The sequence below is a fragment of the Theropithecus gelada genome, chromosome 16 (genome assembly GCF_003255815.1).
Source record: "Theropithecus gelada isolate Dixy chromosome 16, Tgel_1.0, whole genome shotgun sequence".
Lineage (NCBI taxonomy): Eukaryota > Metazoa > Chordata > Mammalia > Primates > Cercopithecidae > Theropithecus > Theropithecus gelada.
Window position 1 is genome coordinate 28,333,553 of NC_037684.1, and position 19,649 is coordinate 28,353,201.

Genomic DNA, 19,649 nt, shown 5'->3' on the forward strand with positions numbered 1-19,649 from the left:
GGGGGAAGGTCTGCCCAGGCCCCACGCCCTTGCACCCTCCTTTGCAGTATTGCCTAATACCCCTTCCCCCACCCCACCTAGACTGGAGAATTGGCAAGTGCTGGGGTAACAGAGGAGAGAGCCAGAGAGAGACATGAGCTTTCCCCGAGGGATTTCTTTCTTGCTTCCTCGCCCAAAGAACTCAGGACTTTGCCCCCACTACCTACTCACCTTGTAGGGGAACTAATGTCCCCTTCCAGGTTCATCTCACACTTGGGTGGCTAAAGGCTTTGCTGGAGGGTAGTGGAGGTTGTGAGCATTTTGGTGACCTTTTCCTCTAGGAAAGTTCTTTCAGCTTAGAGCCCCCATCGCTGTCAACATCTCAACACCTGCTGCAGAAGCCCCCACCCCACCCGTGTGTGTGTGTGTGTGTGTGTAGAGACAATGTGGTTGTAAGAGCTAGAAGCTTTGGATAGAGGTGGCTGCATGCATTGAAGGGGAGGGATACCAGAGTGTGGCCCAGGCCAGAACAGGCTCAGTCCAGATGGCTAGGGAAGGGAGTGTAGACCAGATTGAGGAGGTCACCCAGCCTTGCCAGCTTCCTGAGCTCCTTGGCTTTCAGAATCTCAGGCTCCTGGTGTTTCTCTAGAGCTACGAGGTCCCCAAGCTTCTGCCCCACTACAGGCTCTCTGGGAGAGGGCTAGATGGCACCTACTGTTTACAGTGGCTTATTTTTCTCTCCTGTGGTGGGCAGACAGGCCCTGCTCTCTGAAGATCTAGGGCATGTCATTCTGGTTTGGTGGGTTTACAGGAAGGGTGTACATCTTGTATGAGTTACCATGTGTGAGTGTGTATCTTGCTTCTGGGGGTAGTAGACTGGGGAGGGGGTGATAGAAGAGACTGGTCACACTGAGGGAACTCCTCTAGCTCTCAGTGTGTGGTAGGAGTGGGTGGCATGTCCCCATCTGGTAGCTCTGTCTAGGTGTGGGGTGTGCTCTGCATTCTTCCATGACTCCCTGGGTCCCCTAAAGGTTGGTTTTGGAGGACACGGTGGATAATGGAGTGGCTTCAGACTTCCCTCTGGTCTTGATCCAAGAAGGAAAGTAGAGATTCTGACTGCGAGCAGTGGACTGGGAATCAGAGGACTGAACTGGAGACTTAGCCTGGTTACTTAACTATGTGTGTTTATATATGTCTTCCCCTTTGCTAAGCCTCAGTTTCTTCATTTGTAAAAATGGCTATCAGTAGCAAGCAGGGACATTGCCACCAAGACCATACAGAGAATGTATCATAAAGCTCACTGCAAACGGTAGTAATGGCTGGGGGGATCTAGGATGGAATCCTCTTCCTAAATCTAGGTCAATCTCTCTGCCTTTAGTTTTCTTCCCCCATCCTTTGCCCATCTGGGGGATGGAGGAACCAGGCAGGGCTATTGCCCTGGGTACTGCAGAATTCCCCTAATGCAGGTTGTAGCTGTTGCCAGAGCACCTGTGGTCACAGAGTACAGATCTCTCCACCAGGCATTTCTTCCTCTGGGGCCCCATACTTGCTCCCCTGAGCCATGTCTCCATCTTCCTTCTGCCATCCCTGCTTGGCGTCCTTGTCTCTCTCTCCCCTGCCCAGTGGCCTCCTTGTCCGGCTCACTGGGCAGGAGCCCTAATCGGATTCGACAGCTGAGATATGTGTGGCGGCTAAGAGCAGGCGGGAGGGAAGCCAGTGGGAGGATGGTATGAGGACTGCCCCTGGCACTGCCCCGGCCTCCCGAGCACCACCTTGGGCCTGCTGATTTCTTACTTGGCTTGGCCCCAAGGAAGGGGTGCCAGAGGAAGCTCAGGAATGAACAGGCTGAGGTCTGGAGACTAGGAGAGGAGGAAACACACCAAGGTCCTGAGGACCTGGTTGATATTTGATGACCTTAATGTCAGTGTCTCTGACTCTGACAAGGAGGAAAGGACAGCGATGAGCCAGGCTGACCCCCGCCACCCCATTCCCATAGCCCCACTTTCTTCTCTCTTCTTGTTCAGAAATGTGTTCACTTTGCCTCCTCTAGACCCTTTGGCCAGTACCTCCTTGTGGGTCACATCTGGGAGCTTCTGGGGTGCCACATGTCTGCCTCAATCTGGGCTGTTTCCTCCCCTCCAAGGTATTTCACTCTCTCTGGGCTGGGCGCCAGGACTCCTGGGTTTCCTGCCCGCCTGTGGTGCAGGGCTCCCCTGCAGGGCTCCAGAGAGTCGCTTAGCTGGTTTCCTTCCTTCTGTGTGGGGAGGGCCTTCCCCTAGGGCTGGGAGGTGTCAGGAATCCCAGGTGGGACAGGGGTGGGGGCACAGTAGCCTCTGGCACTGTAGCACCCCAGCTTCTCCCTCCTAGCCTCTGACTCAGCTTGAGGGCAGCACATGCCCAGCCTGGCAGGCATGGCCTATTCTTGCCTCCAGGCTTCTGTCTTTACAGAAGCCTACATCTCCTGGTCTCATTTTTTAGCTTGTTTTCCCCATGATATCTGGGGGTGGCTATCGAAATCCCTGGTTTTGGGGAACAAGGGACTAACATAATTGAGGCTGGGGCACTATTTTGTCTTCCCTCCAGTTGGGCCAGGATGAAGGAAACTGTCACAAACTTCCCCACGCCAATTCTTCCTGCCCTCAAAAGACCAGTCAGTAGAGCCAGGCCCTGCCCTCTGGGTGCCCACAATGTGGTTGGCACTGATTTGTCAGAAATTGGGAAGGTTTCCCTCTAGACCGCTTGCCTCCTTTCTCCTCCTCCCACAGGGTAGGGGCAGCTCTGTGATTGCAGGCACTTATGGGCAGGCCTCCCCCTAGGGAAGGGGTGTGGGATGCCCCCAGGATGGCCAAGTTGGCACTAGCCCCAGGCTGGAGTGCTGGACAAGATTCTGACCTGGGAATTAGTTGGGGGAAGGCAGGGCATGGGCCTCCCTGCCCCCCTCGTTTCCTGCTCTTTGGGCAGCTGTGGGCGAGAAAGGCTGCAGGGACTATTTTTAGTTGGTCAGTCCCCTGGCAGGAGGGACGTGCAGAGCAGCACGGGGCAGGCAGAGGGGCTTGCCAAGGTGAGGGTAAGCAGGCAGGCAGAGGTGTGAGGAAGGGCCAGAGGGGCAGAAGACAGAGCAAGGAGGCATGAGGAGCAGGGGCAAGACCTTACCCAGAGGGACCTGACCCAGGTAGATGGGCCGGGCTGGGCTGGAGTGGGTGGAAGAGTCCTGGCACCCTTCAGGGCTTTCTTTATCCAACTGGACTCAGAGCTGGAAGAGGTTTTAGGGGCTAGCTAGGCAATCCCTTCCCCTTTCAGAGAAGGAAACTGAGGCCTAGAGAGGACACTCAATCAGTCACTGGCTGTGTTGAGACCTGAACCCAGGCCCTCCCTTTGCACCATTTTTCTGTTGTCATGGTTCCTCACTACACCTCAGTGTGCTTCCTTCTCCTACTGCAGCAAGGAGGACCATGAGCCAGGCACACCTGGTCCATTTTCGCCTCTGCTTGTTTGTGCAGGGTCTCTGTAAATCCCAGTTTGGTTTGTTTATAAGTCTCCATGTGGAGAGAGTCTGTGTCCAGGCTGGAAGGAGGTCAGAGTTGGGTTTGTTTGGGTGGCCTGTGGCCACTGGTGTGAATGGAGGTACTGGACAGGCTCCAGCAGGCTCACAAGCTGGTGAGCTGTGGGGCTAGGAGACACCTTACAGAAGGGACGTCCAGACTTCCTAGAGCCCTTTGTGAGTCCTCTTCCTACCCTGCCCAGGACCTGTGGGTCATGGTGGCTGTTTGCCAATCTCCCCAACAAAAAAAGGGAGCAGAGTTGAGGAGTGGGAAGATCACTACTGGCTTCTGATCACTAGTCAGAAGGGGGCCCCCTCTGAGGCCTGGAGGCAGGGAAAGTTGGGGCAAGTTGGGGTGTATATAGGGAGAAAACTTAGTGGAGAATTGTGGTCCCTCAGAATTCAGTCTGCTTTCTGTCTTCTGCCTTAGGCTCTCCCCAAGGGCCACCATGTTGCACAGCTGCAGGGGGAACCATTCCATAGATTATGATGTGAATGGCACCCCCTGGGGTTGTTCAAGGCCCTGCCTGTGTAGCCACACATGGTGCATCTGTCCCCCACGTTCTTCCTTCAAATTAGTTCAGACCCAGCTGGAAGGAGGTGTTCCAGACAGGCCTTACACCCTCTCCCTCTCCCCTACCCTGCCTCATGCCACTCAACATCTCCTATTCCTCTGCTGCCCACCCCCAATGCACCAAGCAGGTCATGGTGCACCACCATTTGTATTGTAGGAGCCCCTCCCCTTCTCTCCACTCAGTTTCTGTGTCTCTGGGGGGCTGATTTATCATGCCCCCCATCAGGCCTACTGCGGTGTGTGAGAAATCAATAGTGCAAATGGATTGAGGCTGTTTAGCCTGTCAACTCCCCTTGGGCCCCACCAACTCTTCTGGGACTTGTGGAGTTGCTCAGCCCCCTTCTGGCTCAACATACACATATTTAGTGGTTGTAGCCAGAGCACTGAGCACAGGAATTACTCTTTCTGTTCGTCTCTGTCTCATTCTCTCTCTCTCATATACTGGGCTGGTCTTAGCATGACAAATACTCTTGAACATTTATTTTCTAGCTTAGGTGGAGGGGCTTAAAGGGCAGTAGGCTGCCAGCCAGAGGTGGGGAGGGAGGCAGGTGGGTGAGGGAGACTGTGGGTAGAAGGGTGGGGTGGGGGTGGGGACTAGCTGGGGAAGGGATTGGGTGACAGCCCACCCCATCAGCTCTGGTAACTCAATCCCTGCACCCCACCCTCCCAATTTCCCTCCTGCTCAACAACTTCAGCAGCTGCTGGCAGAAACAAGGCTGGCAGAAGTGTGTATGAGTGCATGTGTGTATGGGGGGAGAGGGTGAGAGGGGCTGTGGGGGCAGGGAGTGCTGCCAGGACATGTTAAAGGAGACTCACAGCCTGGGTACAACTTGGGTGGCAGGAGGAGGTGGGGCAGGTGGGAGAGTGGGTGGTGAGTGATGGGCAGGCTGCAGTGGGGGCAGGGCAGCCCAGGGGTCTCACAAAACTTGTTGGCACTGGAGCAGGGCCTGGTGTGGTGGGGGTGGGCAGTGGTGAGGGGGCAGGGGCTGGCACAGACATTGCTGGCCCCAAAATGCTGAGGCCCATTCTTCACCAGGGGGCGCATGTAACCATGGAGGGACAGTCTGCCCCTGTCTCCAATCCTTGGGCCGTGCCTGCTGGGCATCACAGTCTCGGTGGTGACTAAGTCACTTCTGTCCTGGGGCTGGCAAGATGCCAGGCTCAGCTCTTCTCGGTAGGTGAGTCACTGCCCTGGCATCTCCCCCGGATGCAGCTGAGTCACCCAGCCATGCCTGCTAGGCAGGTGGGCACCACGCTTTTGGTGGGGGTGGAGGGCTGTGTGTGCTGCCCCCAGTGTCTTCTCCGATCTCCCTCTGGCATGTCCCGGCCCCACCCATAAACCTGCAGAGCCAGGCAAGGATGGTGCTTCTCCCTTGTGATCCACTGAGGGGTGAAGAAAGAGGTAGCAGGGCACAGAGTGGAGTGATAGATGTTTGATTTGGAGTAAGTAGGGGAGGGGAGAGTTGAGGAGGGAACATTGATTGGGATATATATATATTTTTTTTTAACAAAAAAGAGACAGGGTCTTGCTATGTTGCCCAGACAGGTCTTGAACTCCTGGACTCAAGCAACTGTCCCATCTTGGCCTCCCAAAGTGCTAGGATTAAAGGTGTGAGCCACCATACCTGGCCTGGGTTTGAATCCCAGCCCTGCTATTGACAAGCTGTATGACCTTGAGGAAGGCAATTTTCTTTTTAAGCCTCAGTTTTCTCATCTGTACAATGGCAACAGGAGCCTGCCCCTTCAGGACTGTGAGAATCAAATGGAGTGGGACTATTAAGGTACTTGTGGGAGGAGCTGCTTTTGGGATGAGCTAGGAGGCTTGGGAGGGGAAGAGGAGTCAGCTGGAGCTGGTTCCAACAAACTCCCGCACCATCCTGGTGGTCTTGGAGGGCCAATTGCTTCTCATCCTCTCTTCGGACTATCACTTAATGCTGTTCTTCAGGAGTTTCCACAGGCTGTGAGAGGACAGCCTTGTTGTACTAGAAGTGTGGGCCCTCCTAGGGTGTCTCAGAGCTATATTTTATCTTTTTTGACTACTGAGAACTGCCACTGGCCTTGGTACCTGTCCAGACTCTCTTCCTTCACTTCCTCTAGTTTGAAGAGGGATCCTTTTCTTGGGAAACCAGTGGCTCAGGCTCCTCCCCCAGCCTATCTCCTGTGTGCAGGGAAATAGTAGGCCCCAAGGAGTGTCCTTCCTAAAGAGTGAGGCGCCCCTGAGCATGTGGCTTTTCTCTCTCTGCTAGTTTCCTGCTGCTCCCTGGGTACCCTTCTCTCCTCCTGCATCAGGGTCCCTGATGGGAGGGGGTGGTGGAAGCCCTGTTATGAGCCCAGCACAGCTGGAGTTCAGCTGCTGCTGCAGATTGAAGACTCCTGATCCCCCACCTGGGGACCTCTCCTGCCTTCTGCAGTCAAGCTTGAGTAGGGCTGGGCCTTGGACCGGTGGTACTTGTTGCCCTGGGCAGGAAGGAAATGCCCCAAAGATGTGCATGCTGTGTGTTTGTACACATGGGTGCTGGTCTTGTTTGAGTGTCTGACCCCTGCGGGGGGTGGGTTTGTCTGTATGAATTTGTTCTCTCATCCACACATGGGGCTACTTCTTTTTTTTTTTTTTTTTTTTTTTTTTTTGAGACGGAGTCTTGCTCTGTCGCCTGGGCTGGAGTGCAGTGGCCGGATCTCAGCTCACTGCAAGCTCCGCCTCCCAGGTTTACGCCATTCTCCTGCCTCAGCCTCCCGAGTAGCTGGGACTACAGGCGCCCGCCACCTCGCCCAGCTAGTTTTTTGTATTTTTTAGTAGAGACGGGGTTTCACCGTGTTAGCCAGGCTGGTCTCGATCTCCTGACCTCGTGATCCGCCCGTCTCGGCCTCCCAAAGTGCTGGGATTACAGGCTTGAGCCACCGCGCCCGGCCTCACATGGGGCTACTTCTGTGCCTGTGTAGAAGTGTGCCCCACCCTCTGCTTCATGCCCTTGTCTGTGCACAAATGTGTTTGAATGTACTTGTTCATGCGTGGATGTGCATACATGCGTCGGGGGTGTACACATCCCTGCCCTGAATGTACACGTGGAAATGCATTTGTACCAGGATGCCTGACCCTATGATGGCAGGTGTACCTGAAGGTCGTCCCATTTGGGAGGCAGTGTAGCTATGTGCATGCATGCTTGCATTCTTGTGTCCATGAGCCTTCCCCTCTAGCCTCAAGGAAGGAAGACCGGTAGGATCTAGGTTGGGAGATGCCTGTGGGCACTGGGGGTGGGCTGGCGCTGACTCCAGTCCTGGGCTGGTTCTCACCTGGGCAGAGCTCCCTGCTGTTGTCGGGGCTCCGGCTGGAAGGCCCTTGGGGGAGCGCGGCTGGAGGGTAAGGGGTTAAGCGGTGGCGTCCACATCTGGGAGCCATTGGCGCATTCCTGCCGGCTGAGCGCATGTTTGCGGATGAATCTGGACAGGACAGGGCGGGAGGGGCTGGGCGGGAGGTTCGCACCGGCAGACGGAAATCCAGACGGGAGCGGGAGACAGCTCCGGCCCAGCGGGCGGGAAGGGGCCTGGGGAAGTGCGGCCCAGCACTGCTGGGGCAGTTTCCCGTGCGCCGGCCCTCAGGGCAGAGCGTCCCGCCATCCTGGCTTGTCCTACCTTACCACGGTTCTTGGGCTAAAGCCAGGGACAATCAGATACTTCAGTTCTAGACCCGGCTCTGCAAGTGGTGCGACCGTAGACAAAACCTAGTGCTGCTCTTGGCCTCTCTTTCCTCTGTAAAGCGGCGGCCGCCGTCGGACCAGTGGGTCTGAGAGCTCTGCCACCGGGTCAGGCTGAGAGTCTCCTCACTGGGCTGGAGGCCTGGGAGTGCAGCACTTCCCCTTCCAGTGGGAAGTTCTGTGGGGGCACTCGTGGCCACTTCTCTGCCTGGGAACAGGGCGAGAGGGGAGTATTCCCTAAGCGATTCTGCTTCCCCCTAAGCTCGCCAGTGGACTGCTAGCGATGGGGACAGGATCCTCCCAAACAGAGCAGCAGGCTGGGAGCGGGGTCATGACTGTGCTGGGGACTGGGGTCTCTCAGATGGAGGGTGATTCAGATCCTGTCCAGTTGGAATATGAACAAGAGCTTTACTGGCTTCTCCAGACTTGTTCGGGAGAGAGAAGCTTGAGTCTGAGTCTTTGAGCACGGAGGGGTGCTCCTGGGCGCCCCTACTGGAAGATCCAAAAGTCTTGCCCTTTGAGAAGAGTACTTTAAGGGGGTTGGGGGGTTGGGTTGAGCCAGAGTTCCTAGGACCCACTGGAGCTGGAAAGGTGTTTGGGGAAAGAAGAGATGTACTTGCGGGAGATCTACTCCTGGACTCTTACTTCTTGCAGCTGAGATACTTAAGATCCAGGGAAGGGAAGTGACTTGGTCAAGGTCACACAGCTCTCAGTTCCAGCTAGTCCCTAGAAGAGGATTATAATTATAGGATTCAAGGGCTTGACAGCTAGGGCAGGAGTCACCGCACTCACTTCCATGTTACGCCGCCGCCTCACTTCTCGGGTTTAGGTGTGGGTGTGTGTGTGGTTGGGGGGAAAGGAGTGTAGGATACCACACGCTGCGGTCTTCTCCACCGAGCGCTATTTTCATTCTTTCCGCAGAACCTCACCCCCCCTGTCGCTCTGAATCTTCGGTTCTGGGTCTGAGGGAGGGGTTCTCCCGGATTCCCACGGTCTAGTCTTCAGCTAGGAGCGGCTCCTTTAAGACTCGCCCTTCTCGGGGTCTATTAAGGAGAGGCGGGGGCGGGCGTGAGTCTGTAGATCCGCCCCTGACTGATGATTGGTCGGTGGGCGGGCAGGGGCGGGCCTGAGGGAGAGGGCCTCCCCCCCACCTCTGCTCCGTACCCTCCGCCCCTTCAGTCTGGGGCTCCGGGTAAAGTTTCAGCCTCCGCACGTGACTCGCTATGGCCGCTGCCGTCGCCCCGCGCCCCTGAGCCGCGGCCCCCCGGACGGCTCCTCTCCCGGGACCCCGCACCCTGATGCCGAGCAGCACCAGGGCGCCGGGTTAGGGCAGACGCTGTGCTCGCGGGCACCCCGAACGGGTTGCGTCCCCGGCTGCGAGGTAACTCCTCCCCCGGGGATTTTGGGGAGCCCCTGGTTCCCACAGGCGTCGGGGCCCCATGTCCTGCCCCAGATTGGCGCTGCGGGAGGGGACTGGGTGCCGGGAGGCTTCCGACGGAACCCGGGGTTTCCTGGGCTTCCCAACTCGCTGCCGCCGTGTCCAGGGTGGGGGAGCCCCGTCTGTGCGTCTGCCTGCGCCGTGTCTTCGCGCGCAGCCTTGAGGCGTCTGTGGCCGTCTGCTGCGCGTGTCCCCCGCGCTCGAGCTGTTGCAGAACCACCGCTGGGAACTCCTGTTCTCTCTTTTTCTCTTTAAAAACAAGCAAAACAAAAAGGCTTTCAAACCTGTTTGGGGAGAGATCGGATGCTCAACGGACTAGCCCCCTCTCTTTTTCCCTCCTGTTATCTGAGCTGCCCTGTGGTTTGGGGAGAATCAGCCAGGGGGCCCACTCCCACCAGAGGGAGCCGGCCGGGGGCGGGGCCCGCTCAGCTGGTGTCCCCCGTGGAGTGAGGGGAACTCACTCAGAATTGGGTGCAGGAGCCAGTGCAGTATGTATGTAGGGGTGTTCCTGGGTCTTCTACCACCATGGGGTGTGGGAGCTTTTTGGGGTGAGGGAAAGACGGAATAGACTGGTGGACTTTGCTCTGCTGAGGGTGTCTGGGACCTGGTGCCACCCACGAGGCTTGGAAGCTGCTGGCCAGATGTGTGTGTGAGCCTGTTGTGGGGTTGGGGGGGCGGCTGGGATATGAGCTTGGCTATGTCCCCTCATCTTCTCTCTGGGCACTGCCCTATTGTCAGGCTGCTCCTTGCGAAGGACAGGCCTCCAATGTGTTAGGGTGGGGATGGGGACCAACTAATCCGGAAACCAGACAGAAGAGCTCCCCAGCCTTGGAGATGCTTCCGCACCCTCCAGTCTGTCTTGGATCGGATGCCCAATGTGATGGCCTGGAAGGGTACCTCCTGCCCCCTCTGGCTCTGTCTTCTGTAACCAGGTTGCCTTCTGTCTGATGGCTGTGTGCACATATGTGTATGTATATATTCTTGGAAAGGATTGTTTCTGAGAACACCGCCCAACTCCCCACGCCCTGCTGCTTACCCCAAGGATCACTTCTGCCCTTGACACTCCCTCTCCTCACTTTCCTGGCCAGGACATTCTGGGATGTCTCTTATACCCTTCCCTGTCTGCAGTCTTCATAGGGCAAGATTGTTTTGGGGAAGTGGTTCTGTAAGGACCTTCCAGGTCTTGCTAGGAAATTGGACCTCAGGCCCCAAACTCTCCTACAGGGCTCGATGAGGAGGCTGTGCCGGGGAAGCCCCAGGTTGGAGTGGGGGTGGCTTGGAGCCTTGGGGCTTCCCCTGGAGGGGGCCGAGGCGGGGGCGGGAGGAGATGAGGCTAGTGGGGAGGAATAAGAGAAAAAATATTTGGAGTTGGTTGTATGATGCTTCTTCCTGGAGGAAGAAGAGGGGGTGGTTGTGGAGTCTGGGAGTTTGTGGCTGTGAAAGATGGTATGCTAGGAGGAGCTGGGACATCAGTACTGCCTGGGAGTCTGGACCATGTGGTATCCTGAAAGAGAGGTCAGGAGGGTCAGACTGGAGTAGCCTCTTGGGAGCTGAGGATCTTGGATTTGCAAGGATTTTGAGGGTATGAGTGAGTGTACATGAGGTGTCACTGCAGGAGTTTCACCATCAGACTGACAATGGTGGCACAGATGCAGTGGCAGTTCTGAGAAGATCCTGGGCTTGGAATGGCTTAATCCTGGCCACCTCCTCCTTCCTATAGCCCCTAAATCTCTATCCCTTCAGTCTGACCCTAAATGCCCCAGCTGCCACCCTGGGACTCCTTTTTAGTCCCCTTCCTACTCCCAACCTTGAGGCAGCCTGGCAGGAAGCCAGCTGTGGGCAGCCCCATCCTGATCGCCCATGTGCCTCCCCCGCTGGGCATAGTCACCCACATGTGCCATGACGTGGTTCCTGCCACCCCATCTAAGTATGGGGGAGAGGACATTGTCAGAGTGGCCTCTCAGTTCTGTTTTGGGGACATTCACCCAGACCCCAGCTAATGAGCATCCTTCCCCTAAACCATTTAGTCTTGGAAGCTGACTCTGCCCTCTGGGACCTTTCCTCCCAGGCCACTCCTTGCTCAGACTGCAGTCTCAGGTGGGATGGTCCTCAGAACTGTGTGATGTGAGGGTGGGGCCTGTCCCAAAATACAAACCCCAATGCCCAGTTTCCAGTCCTCTTGGAAGCATGAGCCGGATAGGACTTAGGCTGGGCTGGAGGGGTGGGTATGTTTTGGCCTCTGTGGGGTCTATTAATATTTGGGAGCACTGCCTGGGATCTGGGGTGATAGGCATCTGGGGGAATGGTAATCCTGTCCCTACGACAAATAAGCGGGGTAATCTCCGCTTGCTCAGTACCCACCCCCATCTTGTGTTGGTAGTTTTGGGAGTGTGGGAAGCTGGCAGGGCCCCTGGCAAGATGACCAGGGTTGTCTTGACTTACTGGGTTTTGGGAAAGGAGTATGGCAACTGATACCCCGGCTCCCAGGGCTGCACATTCTCTCTGACGCCTGCTGTCTTTCCTCCCTCTACTCCCCTCTCCACCCTCTGGCTGCTGTCTGGAGCCCACACGGTTTGTAGGGGGATGCGCAGTGAGGGGCAGGGCCTGGATCTCCGTGTGTGTCCGGGGAGTATTCTGAGAATTGGCAGAATTGGCTAAGGGTGTCTGGGTGTCCCCACAGGGTGGGCAGCATGTGGGGACCTGGCCTAGTGTGAGAATGTGTCAGCGTTGGTGTGTCTGTCCCCAGTCTGGCTCGGGTGTGGGTGTCTCGGGTGTGGGTGTCTCTTGCTTCGTCTGGATCTTGCCTCCCGCTCCAGTCCCGCCCTCCCCTCGCTCCCCCCTAGCTGGGACCGCCTGCTTGCTCTCCCTCTCTCCCCACAACTGGAGCCTCCCTTGCCTGTTCCTGGAATTTGGAGAGGAGGAGGAGGAGGAAGAGGCAGGCAGACAGACCTCCCACACTCTAGCCCGCCCACCTGGCATCATGGGGAAATGAAATAGGTGCTATGGAACTACGTTTTCCCTGGCTTCCCTAGACCCTCCAGCACACACCATGAGGGCCAGCTCTTACGGAAGGGCCATGGGCTGCCCACCCCTCTGGCCAGTGACACCTCCTCCTACTTAACATCCTGCCCCAAAGGGCCACTGCTGGACCTCTAGGCACCACTCTCAGCCTGGGGAGCCAGTGGGGGGATTAGGCTGCTGCCAGGCTGGCCTGCACCTGTTGCCAACCCCAGCCCTATAACTGGAGCTTGCCTGGGAGGGGGCTGCAGAATGACAGGTGTAATTTCTGCAGCTAGGCAACTCCACCCCCCCAACTGGATATGCCTTTCCCTTCTGCCGGAACAAGGAAAGGCTTCCCCTTCGCCACTCCAAGACCAACCTGGTCTTATGGATGATGCCCCTGTCCTGCCCGATGACCCCCACCCCCATCTGTGGCTGCAGAGCTGGGCTGCCTTCCTTCAAGTTTTCAGAGCTGTGCTGCCCTGGCAGGACTGGGGGTGTGGGGGTGTGTAGATGGGGGTGGTTCTCTGTTAATGTTTTAATTGCCTAAAAACTGGGAGCTCAGCTCTGGGCCAGTGGGGAGTCTGGGTCTGGCTGGCCGCCCGGTTTGGGCTAAATATAGTCTGGGACATCTGCAGAGAAGGGGAGGGGGGTGGAGGGAGGTTCCATTCCCCCACCTTCAGCCAAGGTGCCCTCGTCTGGGCAGGCACCTTGGAGCAGTGAGGGGGATTCCTCAGCACAAAAGGCAGGGGAGAGGTGGCAGGGAAGAGGCGGCAGGGGAGAGGTGGCAGGGGCTGGGCACAGTGGGACCTTGCTTGCCTGGAGGCCAGTAGATGCCGGAGATGAACGTGGAGGCTCAGGACAGGGCAAGAATGGGGCACGCCGGGGCTGGGTCCTCTGGCTGTTCCCTCTCCCCCCAGAGTTACTTGAGGTCAGGCAGTCTCCATGTGTCATTGTACCCTGCAGGCGGTGTCACTGTGACCCACTCGCTGTGTGTCTGTGTGTACACACCTACCTTGGAGTGGCTTTATCCTGGCCCTCTCCCCGGAGCCTCTGTCCCCTGGGTCCTACTGCAGGTCCTCAGCCCTCCTTCCCTCTGTCCCTCACCCCACAGTGAAACCTTCAGCCCAGGAATCGAGACTTGAGAAGGGGAAGCTGCGGTGGGGAGTTCTCTGATCTCCAGTCACGGCAGGAAGTGGAAAAGAGGGGGGTTAAGGGGGGAACCCATGAGTGGCAGGCAGGAGGGAGAGCCCTGTCAGTCCTGTGATCCACTGTGCAGAGCAAGGGGGGGTTGGCCTCTTTCCTAGTGGTCCCCCTTCCCTCCAGCTCCAGGTAGGAGAAACCTGGGGACAGCTGATTCCCCAGGGGCTGCAAACAATCTTCATCACCCCCCAACACTAAGAAAAAAAATGTCTTCCTGTCACGTGGCTGTCACTTCCTGTCCCACTGTGGTTCCTGGGATGTTTGTTGTTGGTTGCCATGGTGATGTCTGCCATGGGCACTAGCCCTGGTTCTTGTGGGGAAGGAGCTACCCTTCCCCGCTAGGCTAGGGGGGTACTTGGGGGACTTGACTGGGGGGTCCTTTCAGGCTGAGTGTGTGTGGTCTCTGATGCTCCAGATTCCCCAGGACCCCCCAGACTTCTGTCTGTGGGGAGGAGTCACTGCCACCTACTCAGACTGAGTGCTGGGGAGACTGTGACCGCATCTGGCTGTGACTTTGTGAGTCTGACTGATTTTGCAGCCCTTGTCCACTCTGGCCAGGGTTCCTCTCGCTCATAGAGATGCCCATTCAGGAAACCTCTGTGCTCCCTATCTGTCCTCATATACAGTTCTGGAGTCTGCTTCCATCCTGTGTTCTGATGGAAACCACCTTCCCCAGGGAGTTTCTGTGGCTTCCTGGACTCCAGGCTGGAGTGTCAAGGGGCTCTGGGGCAGGGTCCCAGGTTGCGTGTGTTTGGGGCTGGGGAGGTGGGGGCTCTGCAGACTATGCCTTCCCCTACACACACAGCCTGCACCCGCTTCTCCCTTGTCCAGCAGGCCCTCTTCTCTAAGGGAAGGCCATGGGGCTCTGTGACCTATTATCCCTACCCCACTGAGGGCTTCCCTGTTCAGCTGGGGATGGAGAGGGGAAGAGATTCCCCCTAGTTCTAGCCCCAACTTGAGTAGGCGGGTGTGGAGTAGGAAGTTGCTGGGGGGGCGGTCAATGGGTCGGAGGGGGGCTATGGGGCAGGGCACAGTCTGACTCAGGCCTGGTCTGGGGTCAGAGCCAAAAGGATATCCTGAGGCAGGACTGGGGGGGTGTATTCCTGGATTCCCTGCAGCGTGGGTCCCCAGGGTGGGATGCTGAGAGGGGGCTGGTACCATCTAGTCCAGCTGGCAGTTTGCCCTGGGACTCAGAATATGGCAGTTTCAGGGTTGGGCTGAGCTGAGGGGAGGGGCGGGGGCTGCTGCAGGCGATCTGCCCACCCTGGCCCTGCCTGTTTCTCTGTAAACTGTCCCCCCATTGTGAGAGTACTGTGTTTCCTGCTTGGTACCGTGGAGAGGAGGTAGTGGTGAGGGGGACAGCTGCCAAGGTGAGGGTGGGGAAAGCCCCGTGCCAGGCTGGATGTGAGGTCGGTGGTTTCCAAGCTAGGGGGTCCCCTTTTGTCTGTGCCCCTTTGGTCCCTCACCCGACAGAGCTGCCTGTGTATGGTCCACACATTTCTGTGGTCTGGCTGTGGCCTCAGTAGGCTCATCTCTTCCTCTTCCCATTTTTTTTCCTTCCCTGTGGGTGGGTCCCTCTTCTTGAGGCCTGAATTACCCCCTGCCCTTTCACCTACTCGCTGCTTGGAGTAGGGAGGCTTCAGTTCTGGTTCTAGGTGGACGTCTCAGACACCCTGGGCTTCAGAGGTCCTGAGCATGTCCCCCGGGGGATCTGGGGTATGGCCCCTGGGGATGGAGGAGTTGGGAGCACTACCCTGACCAGCAGAGACCCCCACTTCCTCCTCCTAAAACCTGGACTGCCCCGAGCTTGGATTGTCCAGTCGCACTTCCTGCCTGGTATCCAGTCACTGGTGAGATTATGGTCTGTGGGGTCCTGCAGCTCTCTGTAGCTGGGGAATAACCCTGGGCTGAGTGGAGTACAAGCTCTGGAGACATTGGACCTATTCTTTCGGGACAAGGCACTGTGTCTTGAGGCAGTGGGCAGTGGTAGCACCCGGAAGTGAGATACTGGGCTTCTTCCTTCCCCTGACTCCCAGGAGGACATGCTTATGGCCTGCACTGACTAGGGCAGATTTTCAAACCAGTCCTAGCTCTAGCAAGGCTGGCCTGGGGTTCTGTGGGGTTGGTGGGGAAGAGGCACCCTCCAGCTATCCCAGCCACCCCCAGGTGATCCTTCTCCAGCCCTCCTAGGGTAGCCTCTTTTAAAATGAGGCTGGGCTGGCTGGGCACGGTGGCTCACGCCTATAATCCCAGCACTTTGGGAGGCCAAGGTGGGTGGATCACAAGGTCAAGAGTTTGAGACCAGCCTGGCGAACATGGTGAAACCCCGTCTCTACTAAACATACAAGAATTAGCTGGGCATGGTGGCGGGTGCCTGTAATCCCAGCTACTTGGGAGGCTGAGGCAGGAGAATCCCTTGAACCAGGGAGGCAGAGGTTGCAGTGAGCCGAGATTGTGCCATTGCACTCCAGCCTGGGTGACAGGGTGAGACTCCATCTCAAAATAAATACATAAATAAATAAAATATAAAAAATAAAAAATATAATGAGGCTTGGCTAACCGGGCTTCCTGCAGCCCAGACCCTGGTGAACAGACAGGAAACAGAGGACCCGAGTGGCTGGATTGTAGGCTTGCCAGGGAGGAGAGGGGTGAGAGCCTTGGCCAGAGGAGACCCTTGAAATAGCGGCGAGTAGTCATCGCTGCTCCCCAACCCGTCTGCAGATATGAGAAGCGCTGGGGAGGGGAGAGGTTGTGGCTTTGTATGTATGGGAGTGTGTTTTCCTGGAAAGTTTGTAAATGGTTCTAGTTTAGAATCTACCCTGTTCTGCCTGCTTGGCCAGCTCCTGGCGGGATAGGGGTCCAAAGGCGGCAGGGCTTTGTTTCTGCCAGGGCTGGAGTCCCTCCTGCCCGAGTTGAGCTTGAGCTCTGGGTGTCATTTGCATATGATTCACTAACTGTCTAGAATGCTTAGGAAACCCCCAGTCTCCCCTTCTTTTAAGCTCCCCAATCCTTTTCCCCTTCTCTCAGCCCCTCTGAGACTGCCTGACCTCTATTTCTTGGGAACCATTGTTTCGGGGGAGCCTGGAGAACAGAGAGAATGAATGAGGAAGGGAGGCTGGGGCCAGGCCCAGCTGGGTTTGGGGTCCCCTGCTTCTCTGTCCTGAGTATAGGGGAGGAAATGGTATATTTCTCTTCCCCTTCTCCCCTCCTCAAATCCAAAGGTTTCCCTTTTTTGGTTTGTGAAATGAAAGAAGGGAATTTGGAAAGGGTTGTGGTCAGGCCTCCACCCACACCCCGAATATCCCTTTCTCCACATCCCTCTCGTCCGTCTGAGGGAAGCAGGCCCTGGGAAATGGGTAACTCTCCCTCCTGGCCCTGTCAACAGATGTTGTCCTGGGTGGGGTGAGGCAAGGAACAGCAGGCCAAGTGCTGAGGGGCACCAAGGTGGTGGCAAGAGGTGTGGGGATGGAGGGCTCCAGTTGCCCGGGCCTCCCCTGTGCCAAGCTCTCGGCTGGGTGCTTTCCAGGACTTCCTGTCTGAAATCGCACAGCTTGTTGTTGAGGTAGACAGTTCACAGGCGAGTAAACAGTTGCTTAGAGAGGTTAAGAGACTTGCGTAAGGTCACCCAGAGTGGCAGAGCTGAGATTTGACCCTTCCGACTTCTGGTTCTTTCTCCCATCTTCGTGGCTCAGAAAGCTCTCACCTTTTTCTCTAGGTGTGTGACTCTGGGGTGTAACGCGTGGGCAACTAGGCACGCTGATGCTGGGGAAGGGATCCTGGCACCTTCTGAGGGTGAGAGCGGCCCCAGTGGGCAGGGGTGTGGGGCTGGTTGCAGGTGCTCCAGCCCCCTACTCCTTTTTCTGCTGTGCTTAGGCTAGGCTCGGTATATTGGAGGTGTGGGCCTGTGGTTTTCTCTCTTTCAGGGGAGGGTGCCCGTGGGCAGTGGAGGTGGCTGGCATAGGGTGGAGGTTGGATGTGGGTAGTTTGTTTTCCCTCTCTTTGGTACTGGTTTCGATTCTCTGCCGAGGCCCTCTCCCCTGCTGGGGTGTCAGGGGCTGGGGCCCCCGTGTCTCTCTGAGGGTCATAGCTCCTGAAGGACCTTCTGAGGCAGAGCCTGTGCCCTTTCAGGCCCACCCTGGTCATCCCTGCCCTTGCCCATCCCTGTTCTCTGGTCTGTCTGGCCCTTGGCCCATTTCTGTGACCTTTAGTCTGTCCCGCAGCTCAAGGACCTCCCCAGGGAGCTGAGTAAATTTGCACTGAAGTTTGCAGGCAGAGCTGGGTTAGGCTTTTTGGAGGCTCTGATAGGGGTCTGGGGAGGCCTTCCAGCCTTGCCCTGTAGTGTGTGTGGGTGGTGGGCTGAGGGGTGAGGTGGGGGTAATGGGGATTGAAGTTTGGTTCAATTTCAAACTCCTCAGGGGCAGAGTTCATGTGGCTGTGGTTTTCTCTTCTCTGGGAGCAAGGGTGGGTTCCAGAGGGTCCAGGCTGGACTGACTGAACTGACCTCCCAATCCCCAAAGGCTGGGTCCGGATGCCTGGGATCTGGATGGCATTCTGGGCCTCAGCCTGGGTTATGGAGGCCTCACTTTGGGTTAGCTGCCCCTTGGGCCTCACCTTGAGAGAGGCAGGCCTCTGTGTGGCTGTGAATTCACCTGAGTGTTTGTGGACCTGGTGCATGGGCTGGGCCCACAGGGAGGACCTCAGAGCATCTTTTGGCAGAAGCAGCAGGTACAAGGGCCACCCTGGCTGTATGAGGTCCGAAGAATATACAGTCTGGGAGACTGTGGGGCTGTGATTGTATCTTTGGGGAGCTGTGTGCTGGGGCCCATGCATGCAGTTTCTGAGCTGTGTTCACTGTGTGGTAGAGCCCAGGTGTGGAGAGATGGTATCTCCAGGTTCCCTCTCCTCACATGCATGCCTGCACACACACAGGCTGGGGCTGCAGGCATGTTCTTGCCACCCAGATGTTTTCTGTAGACCTGCATGCATGCGTTTGTATGTGTATTTGTGTGTGAGGGTCCAACTATAGGAACTGATGAGGTTCCGCCAGCCTCTTCTTCCCTTGCATAGCTCCCCCAGCTCCAGTTCCCGTTGTGTGGGGCCCCACAGGAGTTGGGAGGGGGCCAGGGCGGCAGCTGGTCCAGTGGGTGGGGCCCCTGTTCCTCTGACATCAGCTCTGTCAGCCTCAGCCTAGGAGGGAATTGGCAGGGGCCTGGGGTAGGAAGGGGGTCTTTATTCAGGAGTGAGGAGAGAGGCCCTGTGGTTGTCATAATGAGTAACAGTAAAACTCGTGGTCATTAGCAAGGTCCAGATTTTACTCCTGGGGCAGCCTCCCCTCCCTAGCCCAGTACCTGTCTCCTCCTGCCCTCTCTCCCTCAGGTCCACACAGGCTGGCTGGCTCAGCTGGGCCAGAAGTCCTGGCCTCTTCCACAGTGGCCTTGGCAGGAACTCCCCCTTCCCAGGCCTGGTCTTCAACCAAATGCTGGCCATGTGCTTGTCCCCTGGACTCCAGGTTTGAGGCTGGAGTCTGGAGCTCAGAGCCTGGAACCTACTGTAGCCTGAGCTTGGGGAGTGGCAAGGGGTGTTGGAAAGGGACAGTCCTTATTTTGAGTCTCTGTGGCCCTGTTTCTTTCCTTTCTTCCCTCTTCTTTTTAAAACAGCTTTATTGAGATATAATTCACATACCATAAAATTTACCCATTCAGTGGTTTTAGTATATTCAGAATTGTGAAACTACCACCACAATCAATTTTAGAACATTTTCATCACCCCAAAAAGAGCCCCCATACCAGCAACAGTCACTTCCCATCTTCCTCAAATCCACGCCCCAGCCCCTGGTAACCACAAGTCTGCTTTCTGTCTCTATGAATGTGCCTATCCTGGACATTTCATATAAATGGAATCCTACAATATATGGTCTTTGTAACTGGCATAATGTTTTCAAGGAATATCCATATCATAGTATCAGTACTTCATTCTTTTTTTTGGCAGAATAATATTCCGTTGTAGGGACATACAACATTTTATTTATTCATCAGTTGATGGACTTTTGGGTTGGTTCCACTTTTTGACTATTAGGAATAACGCTGCTGTGAATGTTCATGTGTAAGTCTTTTTGTGGACTTACATTGTCATATCTCTTGGGTAGATACCTAGGAGTAGAATTGCTGGGTCATATGCTACCGCTGTGTTTTTTTGTTTTTTTGTTTTTTTTTTTTTTTTTTT

General features: G+C 56.4%; 1 long non-coding RNA gene across 1 annotated transcript; it reads right to left on the reverse strand.

Annotated features, from left to right (window-relative positions):
• Positions 1-8,434: 8,434 nt before the first annotated feature.
• LOC112609880 lies at positions 8,435-13,099 on the reverse strand. Its single transcript, XR_003116247.1, has 2 exons — positions 13,035-13,099; positions 8,435-9,473 (listed from the first exon to the last, which is right to left on the reverse strand). It is a non-coding gene; the product is annotated as an uncharacterized LOC112609880 (long non-coding RNA).
• Between the last annotated feature and the right edge of the window lie 6,550 nt (positions 13,100-19,649).